Below are 19,400 nucleotides of genomic sequence, written 5' to 3'. Positions count from 1 at the left end.
TTATAGCAGTTCAAGTCAAGTCAAGAGTTTTATTTATCACGGCATACAAGCATACAGTGAAATGCGTTCTGTGGTGTGTGTACTGTAGGTGTAATTCATATGGGTGTCTAATCTATCGGTTCTAAATGAGTCCAGACAAGAATGGCATTAAACATTAATCAGCGTGTTTGACCCGTGCCCAATAAGACGACGGAGCGCTCCGTAACACTCCTCTCCCAGGACTTACTGGTAGACTGTGAAATTCAACTCGATGGCGCCAAATTATTTCCATATGGTAGCAGAGGATGAGAGCTGTGTAAGATCCACTCTCTCGAGTTCGTTGTCGTAGAGCGTTGACTCAGTGGCTATATTCAAAATAGTAAAATAATTATTAGTAATAATTATTATAATAACTTTTTCTTAAAGGCTCAATCTGTTTTACCATATCAATGTGGGGTATATTTACAAACATTCTTGAAGAATTTGATCTCTAGATGAAAAATTGGCTTTTTGGAACTTTCTTAACACTTTGATCGCCATGGGTTAAATTCATAATTTACCATCCCTCGCCATCTCTATTTGTCTATGGAGAAGTTCCCCTTCTTTGCAGGGCTATAACTTTTTAAATTCTATTGCTAAATTGACATTATTATGGCCCATTCAAGGTCCTATATCTATTGTTCAGGGTGTAGCAACGTTAAACTTTTTCATTCACATATTCATACTAAAATATGGTCTAAAGTATAAGTATGTTTTTATCGTTTTCTGCAGCTTTCTTCAGAACGTGATTTATAGCCCTAAATGCATTATATTGATGATCAAATATAGTTTGGTAGGAATCTGTGCGAGATAAAAAATGTCAACTCGATGTGCTTCTAGGAGTTACTACATATCATCTGATGATGACCGGATGGGCGGGGGATCGTTTATAATTCCGTGGGCAGCGTTAGATGATTCATCCAGAGTGGGTCATATGTTCATCATAGCAGTTTATATGGAACATGTTAGAATATAACGCTGAATCTTACCGTGGCTTCCTCGCGCCGCTGGCAGATGAGCGTGGAACAGAATTTTTTCTATTATGGGATGGAGAAATGCCCGATCCATTTCCAGGTTGTATAATAGTATATACGTCCAAATCATGTTGTTTTTTCGAGTTATTTGCACCGATCGATGTCCACTGTGTCAAGACGGAGTCTCTCTAACGATAGCGAGTGCCCGGACCACATATGGATGAGCACTACCGGTTCAAAGGGTCATTTCCGGTTGGCGATCTACCGATCGGCCACCAGATGGCGCTCTTGAACCGCTAGAGAGTTGAGTGGAGCTTTGCAGTGTGTCTCAGGGCTCCGGAGGGGAAATATGATTTCGATCACAGATTTTTGAAATATTGACATCAAAGACGAGTTACGGCGTCTTCGGCAGAATGAGCATGGCTAGGAATGACGTCTAAACACGTCATCGGCGATCATAGTGTTAACCAGTGTTGGGCAAGTTACTTTAAAAAAGTAACTAGTTACAGTTACTAGTTACTTCTTCCAAAAAGTAACTAAATTACTTACTCAGTTACAAATTATAAAAGTAACTAGTTACTTCAGAAAGTAACTATTGCGTTACTTTCAAGATTTTTCTTTACATAAACAACATACACAAATCTAAACTATTTTAATGTTGCTGTGGGACAAAGTGAGACTAGCCTCCAATCAAATGCCATGTAGGCTATGTAGATATTATAATTACTATGTTTATATAGTGGATCATACAAATACAAACAGAATAGATGTTTTGGAACTTTTGATATGTATTGCCCCTCAACAGGCCACAACTGGGCAACATTAAATTATGCTTGTTAAGCACTATACCAAAAATAAATAACAAATATATACTGATTGATTGAACATTTTAATTAACAGATTTCAGAATGGGTACAATACAGTACGGCTCAATACACACAATTGTTAAGGGGATGCAGACCAGAGAAAGAGTTTCGTCTTGTTTACATCAGGGTCCCCCATTTTCAATTCATGACATTTATGACGAAAGTCTTTCTCTGGTCTGCATCCCCTTAACAATTGTATGTATTGAGCTGTACTGTACTGTACCCATTCTGCAATCTGTTAATAAACTTTTCAATCAATCAATCAATGACATACACAACATACAGATATAAGAATCTAATCGAATCATCTAAACTAATCGAATCATTACATTTAAGACATGCATGACATACAGATATATATATATATATCTCTGAGCACCTGAAGCTTGTGCTATTAAACCAGGAAGTGCAGCACTGTTGATAAGGCTGTCAGCACTGCAGTAGAGCCACTACTGCCCTGCGCTGCAAAGAGTGAACACAAAACGCTCATGGACCCGCGGTCTCATGTTGACTGAGTCGCTTGTGTTGTTCATTGGATTCGTTTTTGAGCTCAAAACGTACACTACACGGACCGCGGTCTCATGCTGACTGATCAGTGATCGCTTGTCTTGTCGCGCTGTGTGTCAGACTCTGGATGCTTTAGACACCCGCCCACCTCCACCTCTGATTGGCTTACCATGACATTGTATTCAACCTCAGCCAATCGTCAGCATGTATGCTTGGCTCGCGCACTGTCCACTAAACAAGGAAGAACATATTATTGCCTCTCGGCGCAGAGATATGTCTGATGAAAGAAACAGGTTCATTCATAGTAACGCGCCGCATTTTTTTTGTAGTAACGGTAACGACGTTATTAAGATTGGAAGAGTAAGATTACTCGTTACTGAAAAAACGAACGCCGTTAGTAACGAAGTTACTTATAGTGCCGTTATTCCCATCACTGGTGTTAACCCATTGTAATTCAGATTGATTGATTGATTGAAAACTTTATTAACAGATTGCAGAATGGGTACAGTACAGTACAGCTCAATACATACAATTGTTAACACTTTGAGTGCCACTCACGAGATTTCTCTGGTTTTTAATAGTGACGTAGAATGCCACTCACGAGATTTCTCTGATTTTTTTTTTCTTTTTTTTTAGCGATCTGAAAAATTATTGCATCACCCGAGCCTACCCGAGTATAGCCGAGGGGCGCCGGCGATCACTGTGGAAAAAAGCGCCCCCTGTCGTCTCCCAGATGACATAATGATTTTGGAATGGACTCAATGAAAATGAATGGGGAAAAAAATCCGATACTCCACATTTTCCAGTTCACTGATCCAGCCGGGGTTACCACAGTTCATTCTGGAACCTCAGATCCCCGTTGATCATGGAGATCTACAGTATCGCGTTGGATCCATACACGTATCGATTTTTTCGAATGGTGATCAGGAATTGGAATATACCAGTTGGATACCATCTGATGTCAGGTAAGGACTCTATGTTATCAGTGTTAGGATAATCAGAGTAAGTTTGATGAAGTTATAAGCTGTTTTGTGAAATGTCCTCTTTCGGTTTCACTGTAAAAGTCTGTGAGGAAATCAACGGAGCGATTATCAGTGCGCGGCCGTAATGTGCTTGCGTGCACGTATAATATTTATCATCTAGCGTTTATTTGAAAACGATTCATAAAAAGGCTGACGAATATCAACGTTGTGGAATATTCCACTAAAAGACGATTTTCATAGAATGCTCCAGAATGAGCTGTTTTTTATATCAAAACGGGGGCTTTTCTAACTGCTCTGAAACGGAAACGACGCGATAAAAAAACAATCTGCCTTCACAGCACTGACTGGAAAATAGTCTTTGATAATGCGATGGGCAGATTAGACACATAGCCATAATTTAAAACATAGATTAGGCGATATTAACGTTAACATTGGCGCCGATGGTGGCATTCAGCCGGTAAAACGGAAAACCAGGCGTGGCACTCAAAGTGTTAAGGGGATGCAGACCAGAGAAAGACTTTCGTCTTGTTTACATCAGGGTCCCCCATTTTCAATTCATCATAACATATATGACATACAGCCTAACTATGTTCAACCCAGTGTTGACAAACATTACCAATGTAAACAAACCGTATACAGTCACAAATAAATACAGCAAATACAATTAAAAACTCACATTCACCTGTTTCCTAATGCTAGTTCTTGTGTCAAGAGGGTCTTCATTGCTATTTCTTCCCATTTCTGGTGGTGGGAATGCCCCAATTTGTTTACATTTTGGATCACGGATTGGGTCTTTAACGCTTTCACTATCACACTAAAGAAGGTTAACCTTTCACGGGGGAGGGAAAGGGTTGTAGTGAAAGGGTTAACCTTCTGTAGTGTGGTAGTGAAAGTGTTAACACTTTGTCGTGTGGCAGTGAAAGGGTTAACCTTATGTATTGTCACAGTGAAAGGGTTAACCATTTGGTAGTGTGGTAGTGAAAGGGCTAAAACTGCAATAATGAGTTTCTGACCACTGGGGAGTCGCCACTATAAACAAACTCCATTTTCTCAAAACGAAAGCCTCTTCATGTATCAACATAAGAATGCATTACCACCACAATCTTGTAACTAATATGCTGAATTAGCTGAATTACATTTTTTTGTGTGTGCATGGATTTGGATTACAATATTTCAACTACAATACATACAACTTTCTCTTTCCAACTTTCCTGGTTGTTAAACAAGGTAGGTAAATATGTCACCTACAATAAATACAATAGAGAGGCCCACTGGACCACCATGGAACCCTATATTGTGAAATAAATATGTTGTCGCGTGCTGTGCTCTGTAGTAAGGCCAGCGGCCCGCCTCCCAACACGGACAGTGACTGACAAGGGGCACTGGTTCCGCCTCATTAAAACAAACGCGCAAATAGCAATTAATCGCGCCCGTCAAAATCATTGCATTAATTTTAATTATCGCGGCAATTAATCGATTTATTGCTTATCGCGGCAGGCCTACGCTTTGGAGTTTACGACAGAATGCCATTCTCCAAGCAGATATCAGATCATATCATTTCTGCGACCATTTCAGCCACTTAAGACATATCTCCAGCACGTTCAGGACTCAGAGTGTACTTGTCATAGATTATGTCTCAGTGGTTCCAAGATAAGTCTTCCAGAATATATCTTTGGAAAATTTTCGGGAATGAGACCCAATATATACAAATGATGGGGAGGAGACAGTACATTAGGAGGGGGTGGGTGGGTGGGAGAAAAAATATACATACGGTGGGGAGAAAATATATACATATTGAAGAGTTTATCGCCGGCCACTAGGGGGCAGCGTCTTACCAGCACCCAACCGGACATGCCTTGATCTGCGCTGTTATTGCTGAGCGGCCATCTTAGTCCTCATTCCCTCACTCGCCTGCTGCAGAGACGTTCGTTCACTCATTCATGTGAGATGCTTATTGCACTATTGCTGTTCATACATATTATATATATTATATTATATGCATTATACAGATATATATATATTTATGTGTTACCATAGTGTTATTATGTATTCATGTTACACATTGTCAGCTGAGTGTGTTGTCTTGTCTGTTTCAGAGTGTCTTCATCTTTGTCTGTTATTAAATACTGAAACTGACATTGAGGAGTGTGTTTCTTCACATATGGTGGGGAGGAGACTGTCTATTAGGACGAGGTTGGGGGGGGGGGGGGGGTTGTACATTTACGGTGCCCAGTTTCGAATTGCAGCCTCCTGTAGGTGCTCTTTAAGAGTGGTTTGTGTGTACAGTGAATACAGCAGGGGGCTCAGAACGCAGTAGATTGAAATAAAGATTGAATAAATTTCAACCTGATTCAATTGGATCTTTGTTTCCATATGAAGTATCATAAAATGTATCATATGAAATGTATAATTTATTAAATGTATCATAAATATATTAACATTATAGACCAGAACATTACCTCAAGTGAATTTACTTTGCAGTAACATTGAATTTGTCAACATGCTTCTCACCACTGATAGTGGGCTTTGGACTGAAGACTTCATTATGTCAATGTTTCATTTTCTTTCATTTAGGACACCTCATACATTTACTGATGTAACTCCCTGACCATGCATGCTATATTTACACATGTGGTATTGCTGGATTCAGCACAACCACAACTTTATGAAAAAGCCCTCATCTGTGTTTCTATGAGTGGCGCAGTGGGCAAGGCGCTCGCCACTAACGCAGGAGATGCTGGTATCGAGCCCAGCTCTCGGCGTTGCTACCAGCTTGGCCGGCCGTCATACTAACACAATTGGCAGTGTTAGAGGGTGGGAAAGCCGGTGGGTGGGGATTGGACGTTGTGGACAGCGACTCCTACAGGTCGGTTGGGTGACGCCGGTGCGGCGGAAACAGGAAGTATCGGGGGCAGCGTGAGCCTCCCACGCGTTACTCCTCGCCACTGAGAGTTCGAGCTGCTGCGGTGAAAAGATGCGACAGGCTGCCTCCTCGTGTACCGGAGAAGACGCGTGATGCAAGGCTTCTATCCTCACTACAGCCGACCAGTGGGAGGCATAGTCTAGCAACGTTCAAGACAGGGGAGGGAAGAATTGGAAATACGAAATTGGGATGGGAGAAAAATTTAAAATGGGGAGAAAAAGTGGATAAAAAAAATAAAAAAATTAAGCAACTGTCTGATTGCTACAGTAGCATGTCAAGTTTGAAAGCTCTTGTAGCTTGTATTATTAATCTACATGAGTTTATATGTCTCAACTCCCATACGGCCAGGCTATATTTTGGTTATTTTTTCCTTTGGGGGTGTATAACAATATCTATCAATTTAACAAGTTTTGCAGTAAAATATTATTATACAAGAATCCATTTCATATATGGGAGACCTTAGAGATGAGGAAAAACATGCTTGTGTTTTGTTCTACCTCCGGTAGGGGTATCTCAAAAACTAAAGCCCTTGTTGACAGTTTGTCAAATATTCACAATTCTACAAGTAATACAGTCTGTTATTACTTTTTCTTTGGCATGTTGGTATGGAAACCTGGATATAAAATCAAATACTATTCTGGCAAAAAATGTCAATATGGGCAGCAGGATCATTGGATTTCAACGGTGCCGCTGTTTTGTACAGCAAGCAGGTTGGTAAGAAGGCTACATGTAATTATTTATGATGCTGTCCATCCCCTTTACGCAGAATCTCAGAGCTCATCCTCTGGGTTATGGTATAGATTCCCAACTGTGAAAACCAATAGATACAGTATGAGTTCTCATTTGTCCCTATAGTGCAATAGCTCTGTTGAACTCTCTAGGGCAGACATCCTCAACTTCTGGCCCACGGCAGGTTTTTCCGTGGCCCAATGAGGACATTGATTATTATATTATATATGGTAACTATATTTATTGTAGGGCAAATATAATTAGAGAGGGCATGCATACCCTCATCTTGCACCTTGACCTTTATACACTGCCTACTTGCCCTTATGCGCATGCCCAGAGTTAATTATATTGTTATATTTTATTCTATTTTTATTTGTACTTCTCCACTGTATGATCATTTTACGACCTGTATCATGTCTTCTACTACCTGTACCTCCCCTCCCCCCTCCCCCCACGCTGCTATGATGCCTGAATATCCCCAAGGGGATCAATAAAGGAATATCTTATCTTTTCTTATCTTAAATATATCAGTTAACATTGATATTTGATTTGAATCGTATGAATCGCTGTCTCTCTGAGGCTCCCTTGGGCTGTTTTAAAGCTAGAGCAGAGATATGGTATCACATCAAACAAGAGGCGAAAGTGATGAATTCACGTCCCAACGTCCTGACATTTTGACATGGAAGAAGAAAATCGTTTAATCCAATTACAATGGGGTCCCTTGACGCCTCACCTTAAGACATTTTAATGTAATTGGGCTCAAAGGAACTCTAAGAGTCTCAGCTCTCCAACAATATCCAATTTATGCTAGTTAGGGTCAAAAACCATGTGGTTTGGGTATAATTGTCTGATGAGTTGCATAAATTGGGGGTTAGTCCACCTGTAAATAAACTGAACCACAGAATCACCATAAAGGCCCAATTTAGGTCTAGAAATGTGCAGTAGAAACACACACGCATGACCCCCGTGTTACTGCTTTGGCCCCCGACATACAATAGATTTTTCAAAGTGGTCCACCTGCAAATAAAGCAGAGTATTCTTGATCATTGCATTTGGTCATATTTAGTCCTTCTCTATTTTATTGATTCTAAAATGTGTCCATTTATTATGTCGATTGTGTTTTTAATGATTTTGCCTTTGCTACAAAACTAATTTCCCTGCACTGGGGACAATAAAGTTGAATCTTGAACACCTGCCCATGAAACAGCTGAGCAGCCAATTGTACAATTACCTTTGTATCGTTGGGGACGTGGAGTGACGTGCAACAATAAAATAGGTCCGTTGTCATCTCTGGTCCTGGTTCTGGTTCGGTTTACTACAACTCTTCTCTGGTTAAGATAAGATAAGATGATAAGATGATCCTTTATTAATCCCCTTGGGGAAATGTGGGTGTCAAAGCAGCATGGGCGGGGGGGGGATACATAGCTTCACAGTCCTATACAGTCCAGTATCTATATACACTATAGATACACTTAAAGTATAGATACAAATACAAAAAGTACAAACACAAGATAGTCCAGTGATGAGCGTCCAGTGATATGAGTCTCTAGTGCAAAATACAAGATAGTCAGTACGGTGATGTGAGTCTCTGGTTCTCAAGTCCAGAGTTGTGACAGTGATAGTTCTGTCAGCAGAGCTCTTTGTCGTAGAGCCTGATGGCTGCCGGTATGAAGGACCGGCCCAGGCGGTTTGTGGTGTGTCGGGGGGGATGAGTCTTAGGCTGAACGTGCTCTTCATTCTGGCTAGCTCCTCGTAGAGTGGGTGAGAGGGGTTCTCCAGGATGGCTTCTAGCTTTTTCCTCATCCTCCTCTCAGCCACCACCTCTAGGTTATCCAGCTCACCACCCACTACTGAGCTAGCCTTCGTCACCAGCTTGTTCAGCTTGCTGGAGTCCCTCGAGTTGACCACAGCACCACAGCAAAAAAGAGGACGCTGGCTACAACCGACTGGTAGAGCAGTCGGTTGCACACGTCGAACGACCTGAGTCTCCTCAGGAAGAACAGCCTGCTCTGTCCCTTCCTGTAGAGGGCCTCAGTTGTTAACCAGTCCAGTTTTTTGTTCAGGTGAACTCCAAGGAACTTGTAGGACTCCACCATCTCTACCTCCTCCCCTCCGAGGATTATGGGAGAAGGGGGACCCTTCCTGCCTCTCCGATAGTCCACCACTCCTTTGTCTTGCTGACGTTGAGTTGGAGCTGGTTACTGTCCGACCACCCTACGAAGCTCTGTTGTAGCGGAAGTCGGAGGTGTAGAGGGTAAACAAAAAGGGTGACAGCACGGTACCCTGGGGAGCGCCGGTGTTGCTCACCAGCACCTCTGATTGGCTGCCCTGAAGTCTCACGTACTGAGGTCTGCTGGTGAGGTAGTCGATGATCCAGGCCACCATTCCCTGGTCCAGCTGCATCCCAGTGAGCTTCTCCTTTAGCCGCAGTGGCTGGATGGTATTAAATGCGTTGTAGAAAAGGATTCAGTCAGCCTGTCAAAGGAGAGATGAATGAGTGGCATACTCGTTCACAGTTCCAATAACAACATATACAGCGCTTGGGAGAGATGAAGCAGAGACAAAGCCATTGGGTTCAGCTGGCTGGACCGGAGGTAGTTGATGTTAGCATTGCAGAAGCTGAAGAACTGTCACTGAAGATAGCAGGTGGAAACGAACAGCATTTTGTTGCGAAACCTCCTTGTGGTACCTGTCTGTCAATCCATATCTCCTTCCTGGTAATAAGCCACAGGTGCCGACCCATGACTTCATTGCAATCCTATAGGGAAGCTTGAAAGAACAGCAAGGGAGGGAAGAGAGGCAGGCACGAAAATACTACCAGCCAATCCCCTTAAGAAAAACACAAGCCCCCATGGGGTGCTCCAGTAGCACACCATATAGCACGCTGAGTCGCGAAGCGGTCGCCCCGGGTTCGATTCCCAGTCCCGGTGGCCATTTGCTACATGTCCGCCCTGCCTCTCATCCTGTTCTCCCTCTCTCCTGCGTGGCCAGAAAAAGCTGTGAAAAACGCTAATAAAGATAATACATTTTTTTTTAAATAAAAATAAACATAAGCCCAAGTGTCGACTTTTATCTTTCATTTTGGAAGCCTGTGTCATGTTCACAAGCTGGTGGTTAGGGGCCTTCAGATGGCCCACATCTCCAAGAGATCTATCGCTCTATATCTACTATTATTGGTAGCCACTCTATTTGGAGACAGCGTCGCTTTTTGTACCCATAGAGTAGATATAGTTTTACGGAAATGCTATTGTATCTGTTTTTGAAACATCATCTGTGTCAATATTGTATGTGTACGATGAATGCTGCACAGTCACAAACATAATTGAATGACTCCCAATGAGCTAATTGCACTGGTAGTGCTTATGTCCTTAACTCATTCACTGCCAGCTATTATCCTTATCCTGTTCTAGCTAGGCCACACTTTAAAAGATACCTTGTCTTACAAGGTATCCACATGTGGGCCCTCTTGAGGACGGTTTTCCCACCGGCACTTTGGCGACCACTAGTGGCTCGGGTGTGCATATTTTGTAATACAATATATATATATAGAATTATAGCCCCATTTGTTGCCTGTCGATAGCGCATCCGTTCAGCGGTTCTCGAGTTACATGCCGATATTTGAGGCTTGCGCAAAGTACACGGTATTGCGCAAATACTACTCCCGACTCTTGGGGCTCTAGTTCCGTCAATCATTTGGCGATATCGAAAAAATTATTGGACAGGGTTGTAGCCAATGACTGTGGCTTTCCAATGATACCCCACCTGGGGATGTACGAATCAGGGATCTAGGTGAAGAGTTACGAGCGAAAACAGGAAGAGAAAAACCACAGAATGAATTGAAGTCTATGAGAAAACAGAGCTTTTCTTTTGTACACAGTTTACCAAAATCATTCCTAATCACTCATTTATGAACAGATCTTTATGAAATGTGGACATGTACTACATAAGACTTCAGGCCATGGATCTTGGGAGTTTTTTTAAGCCATACGCATTTCTGGGGAAATACTACTTCTGGACTACTAACTACTACAGAAAAACTTGAGTAACAAGTTTTTCTACAACTCAAGTTCAGACATATGTTACTCTATTTCATACCACTAAAGGTGAGATTTCCTTATTGTATCAGAACCTTCAGAATGTCATCTTTCAAAAGAGACCAGGCTCTTGCATGTGGTATAAAGTATAATGTATAGTACTTTGGTTTGCAAAAAAAGTATGCAGTCCTCAAAAAGGAAAACTAAAATGGCCAATTTTTGGGGCGCCTGTTATGAGGATATCTATATTCTATATTATAGCTATGGATACAATACTATGGTCATTTGACAGTAACTATCTTCTGTCCAAGATGCAAAAAAAAAAGAAATTTCAAGAAATATTTTCATGAATACGTTCGCGCGTTATCCCGTGGTGAATATAAGTATAGTTTCGGAGTGATCCGGGCTAATTCCTGGGAGGCTGAGTTATAGGGCGCAACGTGAATTCTACTAAAAGCATTGGCGTTTCATCCCTGGACACGCTACTATTTCCAAATCAAATGTATATAATAGGTATTATGTTTCATCATGAATGCATGAAAGGGGGGGGGGGGGGGGTAGTTTCTGATGCTTTGATTGCCAGTAACGATTCGATGTGAACATTACACATGCTGATCAGCTGGATCAGTATGAGAACATTGTACGATCAAGCTGGAATTGATGTCAGATAGTCCTTACCTTTGACCGGGGCTATTCCCAAAAGAATATTCCAATTGTTTGATCGCCATCTGGTCCATCTGATGTCCATCTGGTCCACAACATAATCCGGCACAACACATGCATCTCGTGTCACGGACACTTTTCAATTCGACCGAGTGAACCTCTAGGCTTCCCTGTACTAAAAAACTGTGCCCGGAGCGGTTTAAACGTAACACACGATCTGGAACAGGGTTTACTGCACTCTCGATACTGCCACCTGGGAGGATCTGGCCGGTACTCCACCCTTGGGGTCCCAGTATGGTATGCCTTTTAACGGCAACATACAGGTCCGTGACATTGAATAGAATATTAAAATCGAAAAAAGGAAAACGGACCAAATAACATATATATACGTGGTTGGCGTTCAACGGTTGTCGAGGAAACGCGTATATATACTTTGTTGGTGCAGATTGTGTGAGGGTTGGGTAAGAACTGCATGCTTCCCAACGAGGGGGCGTGCCGAACATTCTACCTCACGCACCTGAGAGTGGTTGGCATTCAGCTCGTCGGGAGACTACAAGTACTGCCGACTGCCTTCCACTCATTGCCAGGTCGTTCTGTACACTACCATCTACTGCCGCGTCTCTGGGGTGAGACGTCGTGCCATCTACTGCCCTACTCTCTCTCCGTGGGCCTCGTTCCTGGTGTGAGACATCGTCATCGCTCTCTATGCTTCCACGGGAGGATTCCTATGCTTCTCACTCCTTTTTCATGGACCCCCTGTTTGCTGAGTTGCCCGTCGGCAGTGTTCTGGTGAGTCTGCGTTCCCTCCCTCCCTCTTGCCGAGAGCAGTCGCATATTTCTGTCCTCTCCCTAGACCTCCAAGGTCATTCCTCTCGCCGGCCCTAACTGCCTCCCTGACGGCGTGGATTCTACTTTCTTCAACAGACTTGGCTCCCTACTCAACTCAACTACAATGGATCAACTAGTAAGCTGGTCATTTGCAGCAATTGATCAAATTTTCTCTTCAAGGAAGCAGAACGCAGCTGATTCGCTGTGTCCAATCGGGACATATCAAGCGGGCTTTGCGATTGACAGTTGGAATAAATGGCGATCAATATGCCTGTTTTCTCTTGAAATTGAGGATGTGTACATCATCACAATCCTGCTGATCGGCTTGGGAGCAATCGCAATCTGGATCTGGATTTGTACAAGAATAATCGGGAAAAGAGACGAACAAAAGGATGATAACCGTGTGGACCGCTGCCTGACAGCTGTGGCCAGACTGGAAGTCTCCCACATGGAACTTGTTAAAACCCACATGGAACTTGTTAAAAGACTCGCTGTCCATTCATCTGACGAACAATTGAGAGGTCAAGTCCTGCTGGGGGTCGCGCAGGACATTAAGAGCGCGACGGATCGAATTTGAGTCAAAAGCGGTGCTTTTAGGAATCATTGTCTACTACTGCACCCCCCCCCCCCCCCCCACACTCTCAAGTCTGGTGTAGAACTGTGGAATGCCACTAAGACTGTCTCCCGATCCCGCCTGTCCATCCCTCCCTCCCTCCCGCCACCTGGCGCGACGACACTTTGTTTAACTACTCAGTTGTTGATGCAGCCTGACTATCGCATATGGCGTCTCAGGCATTCTGTAGATGACATGTGTCAACAAATGTACATGTCTGTTTGAATTTATGCTGTGCCGTTGTTACTGTAAACATTTTATGATTGTGATGTTATTATTATTAATGAGACGATGAGCTGTATGTGTGTGTCGCTGGAATTTCCCCAAGGGAATTAATAAAGGAATATCTTATCTTATCTTATTTATGTGGACATAAATAAAGCATCTAAAATGTGTGTTAGGGAAGTCTTCGTTCTAGAGGTTGGTTGTACTTTGGACTACTGTAACGCTTCCCCCGGTCCTGCTGGACCTTCACAACTCCCCTTCAGAACTCCTTTCAATAACAATTCACCACTGCACACTACAACACTGCCACCTGGTGGGCTGATCCAGATGTGGCAGATCTGGGATCAGCTCACTCACTTGTTGAACATTATTTGCCTCCACTTATATGTTGTTTATTCATTGTCTTTGTTGTCTGTATTATTTCCACTGTGTTAGACTTGTGTCCCTACTGTCTGTGTTTTGTAAATGTGTTTTAGTCTTGTATGTCTCTGTTTGTACATTCACTATAGTTATTCCCCTGTGTGTTCTGTCCAGTGGCGGTTGGAATGCCCCACGGGCCCTGAGGCGAGATTGACAGCTCTTGACAGCTCGGGCCAGCTCGGGCCCCCCCCCCCCACCAACACCCACACACACACCACCTGACCCGGCACCGGGACATCCCTCCCTCCTCCCACGTGTGCGCAACACGGACGTTAATAAGAACGCTTCAATAAGGAAAGTCACGGAGCATGGAGGGTCATAAAAAAATAAAGTGATCAAATCGCTTTTGTCTTCTCTCTTCTACTGTGAAGCCAAGCTTGGTATCTCTCACACACAATTCTGGAAATTCCTGGAATAGTGGAATAAAACAGGAAAAACGTTTCAGCACCACGGAGAGTGTTCTCTGCACTGCAGCGGCGGTATATAAAGCAGGCCCAGGCTCGCCACAACAGTGGATTTAAAAGATAGCCACTTTTATAGATAATTCATTTGTATCGCAACGGAGTCACGGATCTAGTCGTGCCACGTAGCATTATGTAGACAAAATTCAAATAGAATAAACACTTTTAAACGAAGTTTAGCCTATTAAATCATTTTATAAGCATTCGTTTATTTGCGGTCTGTGTGAGAACTGAGAAGCATCCATCTGCAGAACAGCCAGACCAGCTCTCTCTGTCCCCACGCTGGCTGTGAGGCCGTGGTGGTATATAAAGCAGACAGATAATAAATACTATTATAGAGAAAAGGGCAGTTTACTCACCTATTTGAATGGCATACGACGAGCCTTTAAAAACCAAGTATGTTATTTACATTAATAAGCGCCATGGCTGCTGGGCCGGCGCCGCCCTAATAGATGTATAAATATAAGTTTATGGTAAACTGTAATCTCATTATCTGTCCAACAGTCCAAGGTTACCTGCTGCTGCATGGTAGTTGACACACCGCGGCTGAAGGCAGTGTCTGTGCCGGGCATGTTGTCGGGTGATCAGGTGGTGTTGAAGGGCTTGTTGTTGTTGGGGATGGGAGGTCAGGAGGAGGAGGAACGTCGGCACGAGGCCCTGTTACTTTTATAACAAATGTGTCTAATTTAGGTAGCTTTGCGTTCTTCTCGTCCCGTTCTTTTTTGTCTGTTCTTTTTTGACGGCCACATTTATGTTTGTAAATTTATGGTTGCGGAATATGGATCATTCACTTTCACTCACTGATGATTTCACTCGCTGTAAGAGACAGACGTCTGCTGTTCGTTTTAATTTCCGCACCAGGTAAATTGTCTCATGACGCAATGGTTGCTGGGTAATGTTGTTGTCCTCCAGTAACAAGTCAGATTTTGCACTGGAGGCACAACAGGAGAGACAACATTTCCCAGCATTCTTTAATTTATTTTAGGCTACAATCGGGAAGAATAGGAGGGCCTGACAGCGTGGGGACAGAGAGGAGGGGAGGAGAGGAGAGGAGAGGAGAGGAGAGGGGAGGGGAGTGGAGAGGAGAGGAGAGGAGAGGGGAGGGGAGGGGAGTGGAGAGGAGAGGAGAGGAGAGGAGAGGAGAGGGGAGTGGAGAGGAGAGGAGAGGAGAGGGGAGAGGAGAGGGGAGGGGAGGGGAGAGGAGAGGAGAGGAGAGGAGAGGAGAGGAGAGGAGAGGAGAGGAGAGGAGAGGAGAGGAGAGGAGAGGAGAGGAGAGGAGAGGAGAGGAGAGGAGAGGGGAGGGCTGGGCTGGGCTGGGCTGGGCTGGGCTGGGCTGGTGTTCTGCAGATGGTTGCTTCAGTTCTCACACAGACCACAAATAAACGAACGCTTATAAAATGATTTAATAGGCTAAACTTCGTTTAAAATTCTTTGTTTTAGACTTGTTTATTCGATTTGAATTTATTCGACATAATGCTACGTGGCACGACTAGATCCATGACTCCGTTGCGATACAAATAAATTATCTATAAAAGTGGCTATCTTTTAAATCCATCCACTGCTGTGGCGAGCCTGGGGCGAGCCTTTATCGCTACCAGGGAAACATAGGGGGAACATAGGGGGCCCGGGGAACATAGAACCCTTTTGGAACATGGGAAACATAGGGGGCCCGGGGAACATAGGACCCGGGGCATGGCGCAATGCAGTCTGTCATCCAGTCCCACGAACGAACGGCAACTCCATTCAGTCCCGGGCCGGGCCTGGGCCCCAGACCCCCCGCGGGCCCTAAGGCGGCCTCGCCTATATCTCCGCGCCTGGTTCTGTCTTCTGTTAGTTCTGTCTACCACACCTGTGTCTTGTTAGCAATCACCCTCTGTCTCTAATTAGTGTTGTATTTAGGTGTTGTGGGCCCAGCATTCACTTGCTGGGTCATTGTTTGATGTTACCCTTGTGTTGGTTCATGTTTTTGTGTTTCACGTTATCCTTTGTTGCCAATGCTTGCTAGTAAAGCTTTTTGTTATCCCACCGCCGTTTCCTGCCTGCTTTCTCCAAGTTCACTGTGTGCTTATATCTGTAATTGGGTTCCATTTCATCATGCCACCAAAGCGCAACCGTAACAGACTACAGCCTAGAGGAGAGAGAGGGGGGTGAGAGAGATGAGGAAGGGGCAAAAGAGAAAGATCTGGGAGAGTTTATTTGTGTGTGAGAGAGAGGGGGTCCCTTGTGTGGGTGAATGTAACAAGTTCCTAACTTTTTCTTTCCTCTATTATTTCATAATACATTCATTGTTTTAAATTATTATTTTCTTTTAAGTTATTTAGTTTGTTTTGAATTGTATGCAAAATTGCAATGCATGAGGGTCATCCTTGTATTAAATGGTGATGAATAGTTCAAGTGTAAAGTTCAACACACTACTGTGTTAGTAATCATTACTATGTAATGTTACAGTTAGTAAATTGGTATGCCCATCTGCTATTTGTGCTTTTTTTTTATAAAACATTTTTACAATGCAGTTTGCACATCTTAGTTACTTGAAGATTCTGGACAGTATTTCTCATTGTGGCAATAAATAAACATGATTTTTTTTGCATAAAGCAAGCATTTGTCGACTCTCATGTTGATAAGAGTACTTGAAAAATATCAGTTTAAGGTAGATTTAGAACAGATAAAAAATATGCGATTAATCAGATTAAATATTTTAATCGATTGACAGCCTTAGTTTTTATATTTGGTAGACGTTTAGAACGGTCGGATTGAGAAGAATCAAATACTCCTGATGCATGATGTGTAGTGGATTATGTTGGCGACACGATGGACATCAATACTCGGAATGGCGATCAGATAATTGGAATATTCTTTTTGGGGTACATACAAAAATCTTGCGTTGATCCAAGCATGTCTTCAATGCGATCCGACCGTGTGTGTGTAACGTTAGTCCACAACATATGCCGTTGGTGGCGATCAAAGCATAAAAAAACGACCCCCCCCCCCCCTTTATGCATTCATGATGAAACATAATACCGATAATATAGATGTGATTTCAAAATAGTAGCGTGTACCGGCGAGAAATGGCAACTGTTTTAGTGTAATACACGCATAAGGCTATTGCTCAGCATTTCGGGAATTACCCCAGACCAATCTAAAACCATACCACGGTATAAAACGGGAATGTATGGATGAATTTTTTTTTTCTTTTTCATATATTGAACGATAGATACTCGATGTCAAATGGGCCATAGTATTGTATCCATAGCTATAATATAGAATATAGTTATAGCTCTACAAACATAGTCCTATGTTTTAAAGCGTGGCAATGCTAACACAGGGCCATGGCTAATCCCCGGCAGTCAATGAGTTAACACTTTGAGTGCCGTGGGTTAATTCACATTTAGTCCCTTGAATGCCACCATTGGCGTCAATGTTAACGTTAATATTGCCTAATCTATGTTTTAAATTATGGCTATGTGTCTAATCTGCCCGTCGCTTATCAAAAAAAAATTCCAGTCAGTGTTGTCAAGGCAGATTGGTTTTTTATCCCTTCATTTCCGTTTGAGAGCATTTTGAAAAGCACCCGTTTTCAGGTGAAAAACAACCTATTCTATGATAATCGCCTTTTACTGGAATATTCCAGAACGTTGATATTTGTCGGCCTATTTATGAATCGTTTTCAAATAAACGCTAGATGATCAATAGTATATGTGCACGCACGCACGTTCGAGCCGCACGCTGATAATAGCTGCTTTCATTTCCTCATGTATTTGACAGTGAAACAGCTAGAGCACATATCACAAAAACCTTATATCTCTGTGAAAACGAGTCTGATTATCCTAACACTGATAACATAGATTCCTTACCTGACATCAGATGGTATCCAAATGGTATATTCCAATTCCTGATCACCATTCGAAAAAATCGATAAGTATATAGATCCAACATGTGTACAGTATAACCCATGCTCGTCGCGGCTCAGAGGCTCCAGAATGAACTCTGGTAACTCCGGCTGCATCAGTGGACTGGAAAATGTGGACTGGAATATTTTTTTCCCCCATCCATTTTCATTGAGTCCATTCCAAAAGGGTGATTTACCATCTGGGAGACGATAGGGGGCGCTTTTTTCACATCTGATCGCCGGCGGCCCCTGGATTTCCAATGGTAGGCTCGGGTGATGCAATATGATTTCAGATCGCAAAAAAAATTAAAAAAATTCAGAGAAAAGCCGTGACGTGACTTTCAACGTAACTATCGTAAACCCGAGATTAGCCGTGAGTGGTGTTAATATACCATCCTCCGCCAGCTCTATTTGTCTATGGAGAAGTTCCCCTTCTTTGCAGGGCTATAACTTTTTAAATTGTATTGCTAAATTGACATTACTATGGCCCATTCAACATCAAGTATCTATTGTTCAGGGTGTAGCAACGTTATACTTTTTCATTCACATATTCATACTAAAATACGGTCTAAAGTATAAGTATGTTTTTTTTTTTTTTTTTTTTTTTTCCCTCCATTTTCCTCCGATTTTCTCCCATCCCAATGTTAGTCGTATGCCAATTCCCAGTCCCTTCCTGGTCGCTGCGCACTTACCCCCCACAGTCAGATCATCTGGGAGAGTGGAGGCTACCACGTGCTTCCTCCGACACACGTCCAGCCAATCACCGCTTCTTTTCACCTGGCAGCGCGGATTCTCATTGAGAAGGCATAGCGTGTGGGAGGACCACACTATCCCCCTCAAGTCCAATCCGCGCTTAGCAGGCACCCCGACCGAACTGTAGGAGTCGCTGTTTACAACGACCCGGACCCACCCCGCCAGCTTCTCCCACCCTCTAATACAGCCAATTGTATTAGTGCAGACGGCCAGCCAAGCTGGTGACAACCCCGGAGCTGTGAGCTGGATTCGAACAGGCGAATCCAGCTCATAGCTCCGGGGCTGGTGACGAACGCAATCTCCGCTCGGCCACCTAACCGCCTGTATAAGTATGTTTTTATCGTTTTCTGCAGCTTTCTCCAGAATGTGATTTATAGCCCCAAATGCATTATATTGATGATCAAATACAGTTTGATAAGAATCTGCGCGAGATAAAACATTTCAAATGGACGTGCTTCTAGAAGTTACTACTGATCATCTGATGTTGACCGGATGGGGGGGGGGGTCGTTTATA

Source organism: Notolepis coatsorum (assembly GCF_963971535.1).
Source record: "Notolepis coatsorum genome assembly, chromosome: 9".
Classification (NCBI taxonomy): Eukaryota; Metazoa; Chordata; class Actinopteri; order Aulopiformes; family Paralepididae; genus Notolepis; species Notolepis coatsorum.
Note: the sequence above shows the minus strand (reverse complement) of the source record.